Source organism: Lemur catta, chromosome 15 (assembly GCF_020740605.2).
Source record: "Lemur catta isolate mLemCat1 chromosome 15, mLemCat1.pri, whole genome shotgun sequence".
Classification (NCBI taxonomy): domain Eukaryota; kingdom Metazoa; phylum Chordata; class Mammalia; order Primates; family Lemuridae; genus Lemur; species Lemur catta.
The window spans coordinates 25,682,807-25,701,332 of NC_059142.1; the positions used below are offsets into that span (position 1 = coordinate 25,682,807).

Genomic DNA, 18,526 nt, shown 5'->3' on the forward strand with positions numbered 1-18,526 from the left:
TCGCAGCAGTGCTCTGGTTCCCAGGGCCTGGAGTCACTGCCCTCACTGCTGGTGGCACGGAGCCACTGCCTTCCTCAGGAGCCATAGCACTACCTCGAGACTTCCGCATGCCCTTCAAGGCCCTCCATGTCCAGCGTTCCTTTTCTGGTATCAGTACTGGCTTCACCTCTCACGCCAGCGCTCACCTCACACCACAGTGCACACCTGCTTCCTTTGCCTGGAATCCACGTCCCTACTCCACTGCTCATGAGGTCCTGGGACTGTGGCTGAGCTCCACGCTGAGGACTATGGTGCCGTCACTATGCCTCCTCCTGAATGTGCTGTAGGGACCAGATAAGGTTATGTCTCCAGAGTGCTTGGCACAGGGCCTGGCATATGTCAGTGCCTAGTGGGGATGCCCGTAGACGATCAGGACACTCTTGCCAACGAAAGGATAGTGAACACAAACAGTAATCTGGGCAGTCTGCTTCAGACGCTTTATATCTACACACATGTAAGGATAGGTAATTTTGAAGAACAGGATGGAATTAAGATAGTACAATTAAAATATTTTTAGATGTGGAAGAAAAAGATTCTTTGGCTTGTAATTGGTTAAAGATGTGAAGCTTTGTCTAGAGGCTTGGAATGTTTTAAGATAAGAAGCTCTTAGAGATAAGCCACCTGACATATATTTGTTGTATAAATTGAGGACCTGCAGGTTTGTCTTGAATACCCTTAGGTCTGTTAATGAATTACAAAGGATGTCCCCAAGAAGGGAGGGGAGCATGATGAGGCCTGTCTGACCTCCTTCCTGCAGGCAGGCAATCTAGTTTTAGGGTATTCCTTTGGCCACAAGGGGTTCCATTCAGTAAGCTGGTGAGGGGGTGGGGTGAGCCTTAAAATTTTCTTTTAGTTCACACTTTTTAACTCCTTTTAGTTTACTTTCCTCTTAAACGTGAAAGTCACAGTTACAAAGCTTCTAAATAAGGAAGCAACATTGAAAATCATTTGGATTAGATTAGAGTCAAGGTGCCAGTTAGGTAATTTAGGGCCAGCAAAAGGATTTTAGTTCCTAAAACCAGCAGATTCTAATATGCCCTGCTAGAGAAAAAAGGTAATACTCTTGTTTCTCTACCCACCTTTCCTGGCAGACCAGATTAGCAGTGGGACATAGTCATAGCACTGCCCTTTCCAGTTCACCGTGAGGCAGTTAATTTTAAGACCTCAGATTAGTAGTTGCATTACTAAAAGGCCATGAATCAGGGGGTTGGGAATGTATTTCAAAGCCTTTAATTTCCAGGTCATTAGTTCAGTGTAGACAGACATCTTCAGACAAAACAACTCAGTCATCTTCAGCCTGCAGAGTACAGTTCTGAGTTAGATTATGCTAATTATGGGAAGTGAATCTTAAGTAAGGGCTCAGCTGTGAGAAAGAAACCTTCAAGAGTTAAATGGCAACATACCATAGGCATTATTACTGTCCTAAACAATCAGTACCTAAAGATAGCTTTGCTACACAAAAGATAGGCCTGTATGTTTATCTACCCTCTTGATTTACACTGAACTTGGGAACAAATTAATTTATCTCTTTGTGGCATTTGCCCCACTTGAAAGATGGGACTAGAGTTGGAATTTATCTATCTCGTGAGATAGTACATGATTACAAAATACTTAGGAAAGACTAGAATACAATTATGCATTGTTTAGGGATAGGGATGCATTCAGAGATATACATTGTTACGTGACTTTGTCATGTGAACGTCATAAAGTATACTTACACAAACCTAGATGGTATAGCCTACTACACACGTAGGCTATATGGTATATAGTGTGTTGCTCCTAGGCTACAGATCTGTACAGCTTGCTACCATAGACAATTGGCACCAAGGTTATTTGCATTTCTAAACACAGAAAAGGTACAGGAAAAATAGTGTTACAATCTTATGTGACCACCGTCATGTAGGTGGTCCTTCATTGACTGAAACGTCATTATACAGCACATGACTGTATAAACTTTATAATGTAAGATTTAGAGCACAGTAACTTTTAAAATTTCCTCCTTAAGTTTCAGGCCTGTCTTCCCCTAGACCCATAAAATTTTTCACTCCATCACAAAATTTATTATGGATTAAACACTTCTAAAAATTTTTCAAATTGAGATAGCAAACTAAGAAATAATATTTCTCTTTTGTCTGAGTTAAATTAAGCACATTATTGAAGGCAGTGAAGCAGATAGTTATGTCTGCTGGGAATTTTAAATGTTAAACTCGAATTAAAACCTGCCTTTTAGTTTGTATTACACTATAGTAGGTAGTCAAATGTTAAACATCCCTCTATAACTTGAAATTGATACAGTACTTAAGTTTGACAATGTAGAAAATCTGAAATCTACTTATCCTGCTGAAAGGAATTCTATTAATCATTTAGCTTGTTCAATTTCACTATAATTCACGTAATACATTGAGGAGTTGGCCAGCCAACTTAGCCTAAACCATCGCTTTAACTATAATTACATGCCTATGAAAGGGTTGTCCATATTGGAGATTTAAAGCATGGGAGATTGGTATGTAATTTCTACTTCCAGTTGGACAACCTAAATGATAGTGTTCCTATTGGTACTCCCAGAGAAATAACAAGAATAGCACAGAGTCATTTCATTAATAGTACTTGCCAAAGCTTAGGGAAGCTAGAGATAAGGAGATCAACACAATCAAGAGTCGTGGAAGAGCACCTGATTTATGTATAACTTCATTGCCACAATGTCAAACCAATACTCTATGAAGTGTGACTATACAATAAGACAATTGAGTTTCCAGTATTATGGATTTATTACCTTTTAGTGACACAATATGAGGATGTGGTCACATGTATTATATTTTTGTTTACACTAAAGTCCACCCCCTTTTTTTCTTTGGAGAGACGGACTCCTGGGCTCAAGTGATCCTCCTGCCTGAGCCTCCAGAGTAGCTGAGACTAGAGGCAAGCACCACCATGCCCGGCTAATTACTTTTTATTTTTTGTAGAGACAGGGACTTGCTATGTTGCCTCTGGTCTTGAACTTCTGGCCTCAAGTAATCCTCCCACCTCTGCCTCCCAAAGTGCTGGGATTAGAGTCATGAGCCACTGCACCTGGCCAAGGCAGACTTTTTACATTACCCTTTACCCATTACAAATCCTGCCAACAAATAAATGAATCCCTGCTTTTCTTGACATGAAGTTCATTTTCATTTTAAACCTGGACAAAATATTGGGAGAATAGCTAAAGATATTAATACATCATTACCTACTGAACCTGTGAGTAAATGTTTATATAATATTCCTGTATTGATTGGCCTTCTCCACCCCAACTGCAATGAAGCTGTATTTGTATCTCTTTCAAATTAATAGTTTACAAAGGTTAGGGGATAGGTCTTATGAGAGTATACCAGTGGCTGCTTTTTTCTTCTTAGCTCCTGAAAAATTAAGTAGCTTCCTTGTAGTCCTCCTCTGATCTCCTTATTCCTTCTTATGTGGCAGCTGGATTGTACTCTTAGGCCAGTCTTTTCTAGAAAAATACAAACTACAAGTTTGAGTATAGGTACATCAGTCGAATTCTAATCACCAATTAAAACACAGAATAATAGAGACTCCAACTTTGAACACATAGGATATACCTTATTTCAGTCTTTAGGTCATAAATAATTTTGTCAAAAGTCAAAATTATTTATGCTTTCTTAGGTATTTCAAAAATGCCAACTCTAGCTATGTATCTTTGACTTTGATTTCTTCATCTTGTAGATGATAGATTTAAACTCAGACTTTTTCCAGTTCTTAAATTCTCTCATTATTTCTTGAAATGTACAATCACTTGCCAGCTCAAATCTGTTTTCATTTTTAATTCAAGCTCAGTTTTTCTCACCTGGCTATTAATACAATGCTTTTATTCTGTTTTCCAAATTTTACTGAACTCTTAGTCTGTTGTTTTTCTAATGGTCCCCCCTTTCTTGACTCCAAGCCTTCTTTTGATCAATAACTATTACTCTGATAATCAAAAATTCTGAGGCAGAGGCCAGGCAAAATGGCTCACACCTATAATCCCAGGACTTTGGGAGGCCAAGGCAGGAGGATTGCTTGAGGTCAGAAGTTCAAGACCAGTCTGAGCATCATAGCGAACCCCCATCTCTACAAAAAAATAGAAAAATTAGCTGCACATGGTGGCATACGCATGTGGTCCCATTTACTTGGGAGGCTGAGGCAGAAGAATCACTTGAGTCCAGGAGTTTGAAGCTGCAGTGAGCTATGATCATGCCACTGCCTTCATCCCTAGGCAACAAAGCAAGACTCTGTATCAAAAAGAAAAAAAAAATTCTGAGAAAGAGAGATGTCTGCCTTCATATAGGTATTTAATAGCCAGTAATTGTGGTGTAATCTGGAAACTCTCCGGGATTTACAGTAGGAATGGGGATGGAGTTAATCATTAGCATCTTAAAAGGAGTTAGGAAATGAAGCATGTGATTTGTGGCTCTAGGTTTAGGTAAAACTTTGTGCTTGGTAGTACTGATCCAATAATTAACATCTTTAAGAATCCCAATATTTTCTTCCAAAAGGATTTGAAAACTATAAAATAGCATTTGGTCAAAAGTTTTTTGGCAACTCTGTTTAGTCACTGGTATGCTAGTAGGGGGAAGGGGGAAGAGAATCAAATCTGGGCTTCTTAGAAAGAGGAAGGAAAGTCATATAAAAAAGAGGAAGTTGGCAAGTCCCTCACTCATGCCTATTTAACATCTTCCCGGCAGGGCTCGGTGGCTCATGCCTGTAATCCTAGCACTCTGGGAGGCTGAAGCAGGAGGATCACTCAAGGTCGGAAGTTCAAGACCAGCCTGAGCAAGAGCGAGACCCCATCTCTACCAAAAAAATAGAAAGAAATTATCTGGACACCTAAAAATATATAGAAAAAATTAGCCAAGCATGGTGGTGCATGCCTGTACTCCCAGCTACCCGGGAGGCTGAGGCAGAAGGATTGCTTGAGCCCGGGAGTTTGAGGTTGCTGTGAGCTAGGCTGACGCCACAGCACTCTAGCCCAGGCAAGAGAGTGAGACTGTGTTTCAAAGAAAAAAAAAGGCTGAGAAGGCAAAGCCAGAGAGGTAGGAAAGCAAAGAAGAGGGGGACGGCATGCCAAGAAAAAAGAACAGTGTGAGTAAAGTCACAGAGATATAAAGCAAAACTAGACTGGAAAAGATAAGAAGCTCTCCCTCATCAGAAATGTCTTTTGTACCAACAAAATCAAAGCTGGCTCCTAAAACAACTGAAAAATCAAAATCCATTATCAGCAAGGTAATATTTCTTACTTTTAACACTTGTTAGAAATTATAAGCAGTTCAGGAATGCTTTTAAGTAGATTTTAAGAGTTTTGTTGGTTTTTGTCAGATTTCTGTTTTGCTGTGATCTCTTTGAGCTATCAATGGGGCAATACTTAACAGGATATTTTGGGGACAATAAGCACTCTCAAAATTTTTCTAAAAGGATGAATTAGGTCAGAGTATGATAATTAAGGATATTTAAGGATTAAAAGTAGGTCTGCCTATGCATGAACTTCAGCCTGGATGTCACTCAAAAAAAATTGATGGGGCCCAAACTTTTGTATACATCAGTAGATAATATTGACAACCCAATCAATTCATGCAAAAAAAATCTAAGGGAGTAGCCAGTAGATACAAAGATTGTCCCCAGAAAATCCACAAGGAAAGGGTTCAAATTTCCCCCACTGAGACAAACTCTCACCTAATTAGTACTCAGACCACGTACTAGCCTCATGGGCAATCTTTCTGGAAAAGGGTGCTAAATCATTCCAAATATTCCAGTTTCTGTGGAAAGGGAACAAAACCAAAGGTGGGCAAAGTGGAATTCTAGGTAATAGGTCATTGTGTGCATTTATTAACCACACCCAATTTTGAATTGTACAAACACTAATATAAAGATCTTCCATTCTAGCAGTTGTCTCCTCAAAAGGAAAAGTCTGATAGGGGAGCAGTATTTTGTCTATCCTCAATACTCCAATCTCTCATTGATCTCTTATTCTTATTTTTCTGAAATGATAAAGCACTAATCAGGATCACATTCTCGTACAGCAAATATGTCTTTGTTTACACAAATGAGTGTACCTATGCTACTGTGTGTGATTCTGGGTTGTCACTGTTGCACAAGAAATTACTGCAAAAATTTAATAGTGTAAAACAATGACAACATTTATTTTCCCTTATGAACCTGCATTCTGGGCAAAGCTCAGTGAGGACAGGTAACCTCTGCTCCATTTAGTGTCAGCTGCAATGGCTTGAAAGCTAGGGACTGGAATCTTCTGAAGGCTTGCTCACATGCATCTGCTAGTTGATGCTGGTTGTCAGCTGAGATCTTAGCTGGAACTGTCAGTTATACCTACTGTAACTCCTCTTTCCTCACAACAGCGTGGCTAGGTTCCAAAGGTGAGCATCCTGCAAGAGACAGGTGGGTAGAGCAGGGTGCAGTGGAGGGAGCATAATCTGTATCTCCTTTTATGACCTAGCCTCAGGTGTAATACAGTGTCACTTCTCCTGCATTCTAGTCACTGAAGCAGTCACAAAGTTCTGCCCAGGTTCAAGGGGAGGGGAAATAATCTCCAGAAATATTGTTGTGATACTGTCCTCTGGTTATGATAATTTAGATTCCTCCTAAATGCAAGATACACTCACCCCTTTCTCCAAAACCCCCATCATGGCATCAGGTTCAGGCTTGGGGGTCTAGGAGCTCATCATCCAGATGAGGTCCAGGTGTGACTGAGGCTCCTCAGGTGTGATTCCTCACATACCGTGCCTTTTGACTTGAACACCTGTTCGTAGTAAGTATATTCTGAGTTTATGTCAAGGAAAGGTACCAAGATATATGCAACTTACTTTTAAATGGTTCAGGAAAAACAAACTGTAAGTGGGCATGGTGGTGTGTGCCAGTAATCCCAGCTACTTGGGAGGCTGAGTCAGGAAGATCACTTGAGATCAAGAGTTGGAGATCCAGCCTGGGCAACACAGCAAGATCCCGTCTCTATAAAAAATAAGAAGAATTAGCTGGACATGGTGGCACTTGTTGTCCCAGCTACTAGGGAGGCTGAGGCAGAGGATCCCTTGAGCCCAGGAGCTCAAGGCTGTTGCGAGTTATGATTGTGCTACTGCACTCCATCCAGCCTGGGTAGACTTTGTCTCTTAAATAAATAAATAAATGTATACATTTTTTCACACATACATATTTGGTGACTATATATAAGTATTTCTGTAGAGACACACACACATTTACACATGTTTCTGGAGATTATTTCCCTACCCTTTGAGCCTAGGCAGAACTTTTTGACTGCTTCAATGACAGAATGCAGCAGAAGTGACACTATGTTACATCTGAAGCTAGGTCATTTATATGGGAGTGGGGAGAGATAATGCAAATGATAAAGCAAATTGAGCAAAATGTTAATAGGTGAATCTGAGTAAAGGGTATGCAAGCATTTTTTATACTATTCTTATTTTTGCAACTTGTAAAACTGTAAGCTCAAAATTATTTCCAAATAAAAAGATTTGTTTAAAATGCGGTGTACATGGAATAGGTACTAAGCATTAATATTTTTATATTTTTAATTCTAGGGGCAAATCTGGACTTGATTTTTGTAACTTTAGGGGCTCAGGGAAGATCGTTTTGTTCTACCTTTGCCCAAATGTCTACGAGAAGACATTTCATTTCCTTAAACAGCTAGTTCTAGGAGAAATCCTCTTTGAGAGGGGAGATTTGGCCAAACTGAAACTCAGCTTTTCAGTGGCCTTTTAATTACCTAACACAGTAAAGGCATCTTGAAACTTCTTTTGGTTTATGGAGAAATTGTAGGAGAAGAATGCACATCAGCCTTATAACAAAAGAGAGTGGGATTAGCTCTCTTGAAGAAACATCAATTGTGGTCCCAGAGCACAAATTCTAAAAATAGTGGCTGCTGAGAAACACCCTTCTCATCTTTCCAATATGAAAACAACACTTAAATAGAAGGCAGGTCTTTTTAGCTACAATCCCCAAACAACCAAGGAATAATCATTAAAAGTCTGGTTTTAGAGACTTAGTATCTTTAAAAGGCAAATCATGGCCATTTAGTAAATTTATTCATAACCATCATGTATGCAATTTTATTCTTTCAAAGTTTATTATTCTGAAATCCTACATTAGAAGTGTTATCACCTAAAAATAAGTAATTAGCCATACCAAAGACATATAAAGAATTCATTTTATGAGACAAGCCTGGGCAACATAGTAAGACCATCATTTCTATAAAACAAAAATATTAGCCGAGTGTGGTGGGGTACACTTGTAGTCTAGCTACTCAGGAGGCTGAAGTAGGAGGATGACTTGAGCCCAGGAGTTTGAGGTTACAATTAGCTATGACTGGGCCACTGTACTCCAGCCTGGGTGAAAAAGCAAGACCCTGTCCCTGGGGAAAAAAAAAATTTATTTTATAAGAGATATATAATCAAGGTACATCCTCTTAAATAACTTAATAATAATTGCTAGCACTTATTAAACTCTTACACATGTCAGACACTGGTTTAGGGCATTTTACATATATTATTATTTAATCCTCATAACAGTCCTATGAGGTATACAAGGGCTGTCTGGAAAGTATCCTGCTATATAACCATTCTCATTGTATTACCAATGGCTGGATACTTTCCAGACAGCCCTCATATATTATTATTATCTCCATTTTACAGAAGAAGAAAATTGAGTTCCAACAAGTTTAAATAACTTTCCCAAAGTCATACAACTAGTTAATGATAGAACTAGGATTTCAACCCAGGCAATCTAGATCCAGAATCATGCTCAAAAATCTATACTTACCCTATGCTTGAGAAAAGACAGTATGAAGTGAAACATGTCACTACTTTATGAGTTATTTTTCCTTACTGAGAACATCAGCAAGCTTTCACCACACATATGATGAACATTCATTCTCTGACAAATTAGTCTTGTTTCTCATGATGACTATGATTAGATAACTTCTTGGCCAACTGATTCATAGACTAAGGAGTTAGTAAATTCTTAGGATAAAGCAAATCAGTCAGGCATTTCTTTTGAGTCCTAGAAAGATAATGCTTAAATTTAATTATGTTCATTCAATGATTCACTTACTCAATAGCAGAAACTTTTGTGTAAGGAATTGGGATGTGAGATATAACCTGGACAAGGCTGTTGGCTGCCCAAAAAAAGTCTCCCAGGTTGCCACTATGCTTAGTACAGTCACCCCAGTTGAGGAACTTTAGTTTTACAAACACCATTTTGTCAGGTTTATCAGTTTCTCAAAGACCAGATATGCTAATCAAATTCCAGTAAAACAGAGAACTTTTTTTTCTGACCGTGATGAAGTTAAAAGGGACCCGACTTACCCTTCTGCCATACATAACTAGGAAGCTAGACAAAACACATAAAACGACTGTTTTCAGACACTGGACAACAGGCAGAACAGAACTGAGAAAGAAAACAAACTAGCTAACTTTCTACAATTGCTCTGGCTTTCTTTCTGCCTAGAGATACATTCCAGATAAAAATCAGAACATGGCAGTCTCACTGAGTTGAGGACACAGATATTGGAGTTCATGGAACCCGAGGCAGCTGGAAGTTGCTATGCAGAATTCCAAAAAGGAAAAAGGTATGCCAAGAGCTCCAAAAATATGTATAGGGTCTTGAGTCTTTGCTGAATATTAATGTGGCCGAGGCTGAGCAAAGAACAATTGAAGAGATGTAACTGAACAACTGCCAGAGCTCGTACAGGGCTAGAAAACATTCATTCTGACCAATTAGAGGAGAAATACCTCAGTGACCACCCAAGATGTTCAGGAGAGACCACAGAAGAGTCAAACCTTACTAAAAGGTCTAAACTAGCCCTCGAGTAAAATATACTCTAGACCTGCTTAAGAAAGCTTAAAAACAAGCCTCAAAAATATCAAATTAATCTGAAAGTAAGTTAACTCCCTGGTAAAACAAAGACCTACACTCTTTAAGGGAAGAGTACAAAATGTAGACATTCAACAATGTAACGTAATAGCATCCAATCAAAAATTACTATGGGCCGGGCCCAGGGGCTCACGCCTGTAATCCTAGCACTCTGGGAGGCCGAGGTGGATAGACTGTTTGAGCTCAGGAGTTCGAGACCAGCCTGAGCAAGAGACCCCATCTCTAATAAAAATAGAAAGAAATTATATGGACAACTAAAAATATATACAGAAAAAGATTAGCCAGGTATGGTGGCGTGTGCCTGTAGTCCCAGCTACTAGGGAGGCTGAGGCAAGAGGATCACTTGAGCCCAGGAGTTTGAGGTTGCTGTGAGCTAGGCTGACACCACTGCACTCTAGCCTGGGCAACAGAGTGAGACTCTGTCTCAAAAAAAGAAAAATTACTATGTATGCAAAGAAGCAGGGAAAAAAACAACCAGGAGAAAAATCAGTCAACAGAAACCACCCAGAAATGACAGAGATGATAGAATTAGCAGATAAATATGATAGAACAGCTATTATATTCTAACTATATTGGGTATTTAAAAGGAAACATGAACATAATGAGGAAAGAAGAGAAATATATAAAAACTAAATGGAACTTCTAGAGGTGAAAAAAAGGGAACTTTTTGGGTGTGATGAAAATATTCTATATCTTGATTCTATATCTTTATTTACCAAAATAAAGTTTATTTTTAAAAACTGAAAAAAATATCCCATGAAATAAATGTATATACCTAAATAGTTTTTGCCTTTTATTTAGGAGAAATTTCTTCCAGGATGTATGATCATCTTGATCCCTATTAAGAGTATCTCCCCACCTTCCAGCCTCAGGGGAACCTGGGAAACTAGAGCAATCTGAAGATTTCTTGGTCAGCAGCTACTGTCATTATAGCTCATTACACCTGATGTCACAACTTATCACTATAATTGCAAATTACTGGGTTTACTTACTGATGTCTTTCTCCCCCATTAGACTGGGCCTGTTTCACTCACTTTTATATCCCCAGGGTCTGGCCTATTGGCTGGCACAGGGTACTCAATATATAATTGTTGAATGAATTCTCTACTTCATTCAAGGTACACAGGCTAATGACATAAACACAAAGTCTGACTTTCTTTCCTGGGTGAGGAATTGCTTTCCTTGAACCTAGTAGGTGCAGAAATTCTACCCCCAAACACCTCACTCTGCCATGCCCTCTGTGAGTTCTCCTTCTCTCTTCCTCTTGTCTTCCCTCTCCTCTTCCCTAGCCCATCTCTCTGCTCTAACCCAAGTGATTCACTTCTCTACCTGTAGAGGATGCAGTCCTTGGCTTAGGCGGCTGGCTTCCTTAACATTTCCATCTCTTTTCTCTAATCTGGTTTCTCCACTTCAGTGAAGCTAATGTGATCTAATGCAATCTCTTTCTTCCACACAATTCTTCCTATCATACCACCTCCATGACTTGGCCCATGCTATTCCTTCCACCAAGAGAAATGCTAATTTATCCTTGCCAATCCATCAAATTTGGCCTACCGATTATTTTCAGAAACCATTCCTGCCTAACACCTCTCAACCTCTATGCTGTACTTCTTTCCATCCCTTTGGATTCAACCTGAAGTGTGGGGATTTTGTACTTACGGAGATGTCACTCACTTGTACCATCATAATGGATTTATATATGGTTATGATACTTTCCACTAACTATAAACTCCTTCCAAATGGAACCTGCTTGCTTCTCTTCCTTATATCTCTTTCTCTTTCCTACATAACTACCGAGGACAGAGTTCTGCACAGATTTGCACTGTACCTCAATATATGACTGTTGTACAAATCAAACATCCATGGGTAATTTATCCCACAATGCAGGCCAGAAAGGAAGTCAGGTTTGATCCCACAGAAGGAGCTTAAGGGAGAATGTCTTTCCTGGGACCAGGTTCCCAAATGCATCTCTTTTTTTGTAGGCTAACAGCACTTAGAAAAAAGGTTTTATTGTTTCTTTGCCAGTGGGGATTCCTTGAAATATGCTCAGTGAAGATTCCTTGAAACATACCGTGCCATGTGGCACAAATAAACCATATAAATTACATTTCCTTAAACAGAAAAGCTCAGAACATAACGATATATGGACTCCCTGGGTCAGACCAAAAGCCATGTAACTTAGATTTTTAAAAAATAAACTTTTTATTTTGAAATAACATAAGATTTACAGATAAGTTGCAAAGATTATAAAGTTCCTATATACTTTATTAAAAACTTAACCTCCCTCATTGTGAACATCTTATATTACCATGGTACATTTGTCAAAGCTAGAAATAGATATTGATATATTATTAACTAAACTCAAGACTTTATCTGGGTTTCACCAGTTTTTCCATTAATATTCTCTTTCTGTGCCAGGATCCAGTTCAGGGTACTATACTGTATTTAGTTGTCATGTCTCCCCAGTCTTCTCTAGTCTGACAGTTTCTTGGTCTTTCCTTGTTTTTCATGACCTTGACAGTTTTAAATCATACTGGCTAGATATCCTGTAGAATGTTCCTGAATCTGGGTTTATCTGATGTTTTCCTCATGATTAGACTGGAGTAATGGGTTTTGTTTTTTTTCAAAGAATGCAGAGATAAAGTGTCCTCATCACACCATATCTGAGAATACATGATATCCATGTGACCTCACTGGTGATGTAAACTTCCATTACTTGGTTCATGAAGTGTTTGCCAGACATCTCTATGGTAAAACTACCATCTTTCCCTTTTCCTATTGTATGCTTTGGATAGCTCAGATTTTGATGGGCATCAAAAGCCATCTCATAAGAGAGCACAGTAATTTGACACTATAATGGCCTTAGTTTTTATGGAGATAAAAGGTTATGTACCCAGAACATTCCTAATTCAAGCTGGAGTTCAAAAAGACAAAGAATCTTCTCAAAGTCTAACACTTTGAACTATAGGAATAAGCCAAAATTTATTAATACTCACTGGTCAAGCAATGGAACATTATATAGTTCTAAGAATTTCAAGATAATTGAATGTAACCTATTGGCAACTGGGATGCTCCAGCTCTTTAAAATCTGGAGAAAACTGATTCAGATCTCCAATATATAGATCATGGATGTCCAAAATGCCTCTCAAGGTTTCTACCAATTTCCAAGAATTTATGTCATGATGGTAGTCCCTTCTGATCACATCTCCTACTTCTACCACGTATTTTACTCTGTAACACTATGCCTTGTTTCTGTCCCTTTATCTCTTCACTGGCAGCTGGGCCCAAAATAGGATACCCCAGCTTCTTTTTGATTCATCCCATTCCAAAGAAACACAAATCCAAGGCTCTTGAATAGACTAGAAACTTTGCTGAATGTTTGTGGGTTATAATGCACGGTTGCATCTCGAACCCTACAGCAAACAAATACAATCCATATTAATCCTTTTGGCCACCCTGTTCCTAGGAAGTGCGGTCTCCAGGTACCTAAGCCCCAGCTCACCCCCTGGTGACCCAGCCTCTCTGACTGGCTGGCTTCTCTCTCTGCAGTGCCCGCCCCTTCTCCTTTCTGGCATCCTTTTTTAGATCAAAAACAAAAACAATGATCCAATTCTTCTCATTTTCTCTTTCAGAGCAGCTTAGCTATCTCTTTTTGGTGCCAAGACTCCTGTCATGCCCTCCGGTCTCACGTTCTGCCCCAGCAGCTTTTAAGTGGTTTCCTTTCCTAAAAGTAATTCTGGTGCCAGCTATCAGGATCATGTATTCTCTGTTGGTACCAGGAACAAACATCCATCCATTCATGCCCTTATTCAACAAACATTTATTGAGCCCCTGTGAAAGAGACTTGGAGGTTATAAAGCTACTTTAAGTAAGACTCTGCCCTCAGAGAGCTCAGGGTCTCCTCCAGTAAAGGGGAACAAATGCTAACCAAACACTTACCATGTGGCAAGTGCGGTGATGGTCCCTTTTACCTGAGCTTTTTTGATCCTCAGAGAAACTCTGTAAGGTAGATTTTGTTATTTCCTTTTTACTATTGAGGAAATTGTGCCTCAGAGACCGTGGTGTGCTTAACAACCAACTTGTTGGGGAGGAAGGGACCCTGATTTGTAGCATTTTTGATTTCTGTTTTGTATAATAAATACCCCCCAGCACAGCGAATATCCAGCTACCAAGGTGACATCACTGAATGTGGAGCAGGCAGAGACACTCTGCAGCGTGCCAGTACATAGTGTTTCCACTGTACAGACACATACGTGTGAATAACTTCAAGAGCAAAGACAACAGTAAAATGTAGAAAAATAATTAGGAAGTGTTGAGTTTTGAGTATTTATTACTTTGTTTTCCATATAATTTACTTAATTGCAAATTTATATTTTTTTTACAGAATTCAAATTATTAATTGTGGTAAAATATACATAACATGAAATTTACCATTTTAATCATTTTTTTTTTTTTTTTTTTTGAGACACAGTCTCGCTTTGTTGCCCGGGCTAGAGTGAGTGCCGTGGCATCAGCCTAGCTCACAGCAACCTCAAACTCCTGGCTTAAGTGATCCTACTGCCTCAGCCTCCCAAGTAGCTGGGACTAAAGGCATGCACCACCATGCCCGGCTAATTTTTTCTATATATATATTTTAGTTGGCCAGATAATTTCTTTCTATTTTTAGTAGAGACAGGGTCTAGCTCTTGCTCAGGCTGGTCTTGAACTCCTGACCTTGAGCAATCCACCCGCCTCGGCCTCCCAGAGTGTTAGGATTACAGGCGTGAGCCACCACGTCCCACCATTTTAATTATTTTAAAGTATATCATTCAGTGGCATTAATTACATTCACAATATTGTATAAGTATCACCACTATTTATTTCCAGAACTTTTTCATCACCCCAAAAAGAAACTTTGTATCCATTCCTCCCTCCCCCCACCCTAAGTAACTTTTACTGTATTTTATTTTAATTAATTAATTAACTAAAATTAATTTTTTAAGAGACAAGATCTTGCTATGTTGCCCTGGGTGGTCTTGAATTCCCGGGCTCAAGCAAGCCTCCTGCCTCAGCCTCCTGCATAGCTGAGATTACAGGCACTTGCCACTGCACCCATCTGGTTCTTAATCTACTTTCTGTCTCTATGAATTTGCCTGTTTTATTTTATTTTTTTTAATTTGATTTTTTTCTTCTTTTTATTCCTTTACTTTTTTTCTTTTTTTTTCCCCATGGTGTTACTGACAGCTAAGAATTTGCCTATTTTAGATATTTTATATAAATGGAATCATATAATATTTGTTCATTTGTGTCTGGCTTATTTCACTTAATATAATGTTTTTAACATTCATCCATGTTGTAGCTTATATCAAAATTTCATTCCTTTTTATGGCTGATTAATATTCTGTTGTATGCATATATCACATTTTGTTTAGGCATTCACCTGTTGATGGACACTTTTGGCTATTGTTTTGGTTGTTTCCACTTTTTGGCTATTGTGAACAATGCTACTATGAACATTGGTGTACAGCTATCTGCAGTTAGTATCATTTAATATTGAGTAATGCTGTGTTTAACAAACAGCTGGCAAAATTACTGAAAGTTTAATAATCAGCTCTGGTGAGCCTCTTAGAGTCTACTCTAGCACAATATTGGAGAGTCCATAATTTACACAATTGGACTCAAAGGCCAACTCGGAATTCAAGCTCACCACACCAGTATTTTCCAAATTAGCCTGATAAGAAAAGTTGCCTGGGATAGCTATAAAAATACTGATTCCCAGGCCCTTTTGGGAGATTCTGATTCTGAAAGCCTGAGGCAAGGTGATTTTTCTCAGTCTGAAAAACTCTGCTATTAGCCCCCAGTACCACTAAATCTGGGCGTGAAGTTGGAGGTGGGGGCGGTACGAACACAGTGCCCTGGAAAAGAGGAGGTGGGAGTGAGTCCTTTGGGAAGAAATTGCTACAAAATGTGGGACGCGATTTTTTGCTCTCCAAAATCATTTCCAGCTCCAACATTCATTGACTCTACAATTCTCTCCTGCTCAGCTCCCTGAATTCTATCTCAGGAAAGAAAACTTCCAGAAAGAGCCAAGTGGAAATCATTAGGCCCAGCAATTTTGACATGATCACAGACGCTTGCATATCATTAGACTATTTAGAAACATGCTCTGAACTTCTGAGGTTGCCATTCTGCAGTGTTATTTTGATACCCTGACAAGATATTTTTAGAGCACATAAGCCCAAATTAAAACATTGCTACAAAAAAAAAAAAAAAGTGAAATTAAACCAGGGCTCCATTAAATGGAAAACTACAATAAATATTAAATAAGAGTGAGGGGAAAAGTACCAGACATCTTTGAGAACTATTTTGAGAGGAGCAGAAGATGAACAGATGCTCATGACCTGTGTGCACAGATGTGTCTGGGTCCTGCCAGTGGGGAGGGGAAAGGTCTTGTGCTTGCAGCCATCTTGACTGGCCCTGACGCCTTATATTAGCTCAGGGGGAGCTTCCTGTCCACTGGTGAGGGCTGGATGTAGGCTGATGGTGGGGGACACAGTACTTCGGCTTCACTGTACGTGGATGAGGATCTCATTGGCCTTCTGTTTACTTCCTGGTTCCTTGGGTTGGGCCTGGAATATGGTTAGTTAGGCTTTAAACTCCCCTGCCTTCTTCCTCTGCCGTTTTTCTCTCAAGAATAGCCCTGTTAGTGCCTCTATTTGAAGGTTTGCCTGGGTTAAAGACCCATCTAACCCCAAAACCACTGCTGAGAAGAAGGTCCACATACTTAGACCTGTTAGATCATTGGTTTCTAATATCTTTGGGGTTATAGACCTCTTTGATGAGTCCTCATACACAATTCACTGGATAGAGTTTCAAGGGTTTGTTGACTCCCTCAAGCCCATCAGTGGATCCCATTAAGAGACTATGCCTTAGATAGTGATTCAAACTGTGGTGGCCTTGGAATAGGAATGCCATGCCTCACCTGGGAGCTGTCAGCCTGTTCGGCAGACCCAGCACTCCAGCTATGATAGGAATTTGGCCTTCACTTTTCATGGAGTCTTGATATAATTCTGATTGGATAATTGGGAGCAAGATCAAGAGGCTTCTTTTGGCAATTCTAAAATATGCTTGAGTTACTTATCCAGAAAAGGGATAGAGGAGAGTTCTTTAGGGGAATAAAAAGTTTCTGTGTCACTGTTTAACCTGGAGAGAGAGATGGGCAGATCTTCAAATTTATGAGGGGAAATGTAAGCAGTAGCTGCTAAGAATTATTTTCCATGTTCACTTAATTCAGGACATATAACAAGAACTTCATGAGCTCTATTATGTGTTCTGGGGGATGGGAGTGAAGCATTATGAATACGAAATTGGTCTGTGCCATCAAGGAGCATGCCAGCCTGCATAAAGTGGAGGGTGGCTAGGCGTGGTGGCTCATGCCTATAATCCCAGCATTTTGGGAGGCCAAGGCAGGAGGATCACTTGAGGCCAGGAGGTTAAGACCAGCCTGGGCGACATAGCGAGGCCCTGTCTCTACAAAAATTTTTTAAAAAATTAGTCGGGCTGTAATCCTAGCACTCTGGGAGGCCGAGGCAGGAGGATCACTCAAGGTCAGGAGTTTAAGACCAGCCTGAGCAAGAGCTAGACCCCGTCTCTACTAAAAATAGAAAGAAATGATCTGGACAGCTAAAAATATATAGAAAAAATTAGCCGGCCATGGTGGCATATGCCTATAGTCCCAGCTACTCGGGAGGCTGATGCAGAAGGATTGCTTGAGCCCAGGAATTTGAGGTTGCTGTGAGCTAGGCTGACACCATGGCACTCTAGCCTGGGCAAGAGAGCAAGACTCTGTCTCAAAAAAAAAAAAAAAAAAATTAGTTGGGCATAGTGGCACCCTACTGTAGTCCCAGCTGCTCAGGAGGCTGAGGCAGGAGGATGGCTTGAGCCCAGGGGTTTGAGGTTACAGTGAACTTTGTTCGAGCCACTGGGCCACAGGGTGAGACCCTGTCTCTAAAAAAAAAAAAAAATAGTAATAATAAGTGGAGGGTGGACAAATTAACACTACCTATCTGCCAGATGCCTTGAGTACCTAGCACACGGTTGGTTGCTGTTTTTTAAAAAATAAATGTGAGGGGGTCAGGAAATAACTTTGTTGAATGAGTTGGCTTGCCCTACAGAGTTATTTTATGCTGACCAATTGAATTTTGAACAATGTCTCCCAAAGGCAATGGATTTTTGTTTTGTCTTAGTTAATGTTGTGAATTGAGCCATTATTCCTGGCTGCTGTTAGGTTCAATTGTCTCTTTGGGCTATTCCCCGGTGGTTGATAATAAAACCATTATGAGAATAGGGCAGCCATCCAGAGCCTAGGGCTTGCTGGAGGCTCTGGGACAGAAAAGGAGGGTGGAATGGGGTGAGGGACTGGGCAGGGACAGCTAAGATTTGAAGTTCTAACATTTATTTTCCTCTTTTGAAGTGTAGATATTCAGGGCTATATATACACTTACATGCACAGATACATATATACTCATGTATTTATACATATGTATATATTCAATTTCTTTTTTTTACTGTATTTTCTCTC

General features: G+C 39.7%; 1 long non-coding RNA gene across 1 annotated transcript; it reads right to left on the bottom strand.

Annotated features, from left to right (window-relative positions):
* Positions 1 to 9: 9 nt before the first annotated feature.
* LOC123620387 lies at positions 10 to 3,586 on the bottom strand. Its single transcript, XR_006728829.1, has 3 exons — positions 3,405 to 3,586; positions 1,119 to 1,336; positions 10 to 320 (listed from the first exon to the last, which is right to left on the bottom strand). It is a non-coding gene; the product is annotated as an uncharacterized LOC123620387 (long non-coding RNA).
* Between the last annotated feature and the right edge of the window lie 14,940 nt (positions 3,587 to 18,526).